At 44.7% G+C, this 2,066-nt stretch overlaps 1 pseudogene; it reads right to left on the bottom strand.

The window, feature by feature from the left end:
- Positions 1–238: 238 nt before the first annotated feature.
- LOC102875851 lies at positions 239–1,236 on the bottom strand (annotated as a pseudogene).
- Positions 1,237–2,066: the final 830 nt, after the last annotated feature.

Here is a 2,066-nt window from a genome sequence, read left to right as displayed (position 1 = left end):
ACTTTTTTTTTTTCTGAGTACAGTGTACTTTATTGATGGTACATGACAAGATGGGCTCACCAAGCCCAACCCATTTCTCAGGGGGATTTGATGGAAACTTGTGTCAAGGATGTGAGTTTCTCAGTGTGTGAGAGGATCAGGTTGGGGCAAGGACTCACCAGCAGCTGAGAGTCTCTCTCTCTCTCTCTCTCTCTCTCTGTTCTAGTGCTATTGCTGGGGCTGGTGGTCCAAGGGGATCTTATCCTTTGGAGGCCGTGTGAACCATCAGGTCAACCACCCAGTTGCTGTAGCCAAATTCATTGTCATACCAAGAAATGAGCTTGACAAAATGGTCATTCAGGGCAATGCCAGCCCCAGCATCAAAGGTGGAAGAGTGGGTGTCACTATTAAAGTCACAGGAGACAACCTGGTCTTCAGTGTATCCCAGGATGCCCTTGAGGGTCCCTTCTGATGCCTGCTTTACTACTTTCTTGATGTCATCATATTTGGCAGCTTTCTCCAGATGGCAGGTCAGGTCCACAATTGACACATTAGGGGTGGGAACATGGAAAGCCATGCAGGTAAGTTCCCCATTCAGTTCCGGGATGAGCTTGCCCACGGCCTTGGCAGCGCCAGTAGATGCAGGGATGATGTTCTGGGCAGCTCCACAGCCATCATGCCACAGCTTACCAGAGGGGCCATCCACAGTCTTCCGGGTGGCAGTGATGGCATGGACTGTGGTCATGAGTCCCTCTACAATGCCTAAGTTGTCATGGATGACCTTGGCCAGGGGAGCCAAGCAGTTGGTGGTACAGGAGGGATTGCTGACAATCTTGAAAGAGTTGTCATACTTTCATGGTTCATGCCCACCACAAACATGGGGGCATTGCCAGAAGGAGCAGTTGATTACCCATTTGGCACAACCCTTCAAGTGAGCCCGAGCCTTCTCCAAGGTTGTGAAGACACCAGTGGACTCCGCAACACACTCAGCACCAGCATCACCCACTTGATGTTGGCGGAATCTCGCTCCTGGAAAATAGTGATGACTTTCCCATTGATGACCAGCTTCCCATTCTCAGCCTTGGCAGTGCTGTTGAACTTGCCATGGGTGGAATCATATTGGAACATATAGACCATGTAGTTAAGGTCAATGAAGGGATCATTGATGGCGACAATATCCACTTTGCTAGAGTGAAAAGCAGCCCTGGTGACCAAGCGCCCAGTACGGCCAAATCCGTTTACTCCGACCTTCACCATCGTATCTCAGGGATGCGGCTGAGGCTGCACAAGAAGAGAGGGCAATCTGGATCGACGAGGAGCAGAGAGCTCAGCATCACTTTTTGTATACTGCATGAGGAAGGACAGAGGCAAGTTTCTTAGTAAAGATGTACTTGGAATATCAAACAATGAAATGGAAAGCATAGTGCATGTTACAGACTTAGCAAGACTGATTGATGCCCAGGATTCAGCTGAAAGAAGATAAGGTTGACATGCAGAGGAAACAAAATGCTGTTCCATGTACTCCTTCTACATAAACCCAGCATGAAAATCTAAATTTAATTGCCTATAAATTATATCTTGTTTTTGCAACACCAAACTTCCTCCAATTAAAGTCTAACCATTAATTAGTTCTTTATTACTTATAAAGCACCTTCACACACTCAATTACACTTTGTTTTTACCACACCTATATGAGCTTAGTATTATTATTAATATCCTCATTTATAGATGAAAAAATAGATCGTCTAAGAGTTAACTGATTTGTCTGGGTCACACAGCCAGCAAGACTCAGTCCAATTTTTCTTTCTCAATTTTTGTTGTTGTTGTTGTTGTTGTTGTTGATTGCCATCTAGTTGAGTATGACTCACAGCGACCCTATGAACAAAGAGCCTGAAGCCTTTCTATAACTATCATCATTTATCAAAGTTCATCAGGTTTCCAGAGGCATGTTGTTTAGGAAGTAGATGATAACAACAGCTTTCATTAATGAAACAATTCTTTCCAGACACTGTCCAAAAGGATTTACTTGTTTCTCCCACTTAATCTTCACAACAAAACCATGTAAGACAAGTATCATTATCATTCTC

This window comes from Elephantulus edwardii, unplaced genomic scaffold (assembly GCF_000299155.1).
Source record: "Elephantulus edwardii isolate Elephantulus edwardi_28Jun2011 unplaced genomic scaffold, EleEdw1.0 scaffold00009, whole genome shotgun sequence".
NCBI classification, from domain to species: domain Eukaryota; kingdom Metazoa; phylum Chordata; class Mammalia; order Macroscelidea; family Macroscelididae; genus Elephantulus; species Elephantulus edwardii.
Note: the sequence above shows the minus strand (reverse complement) of the source record. Positions and strands in the feature narration are given on the sequence as shown.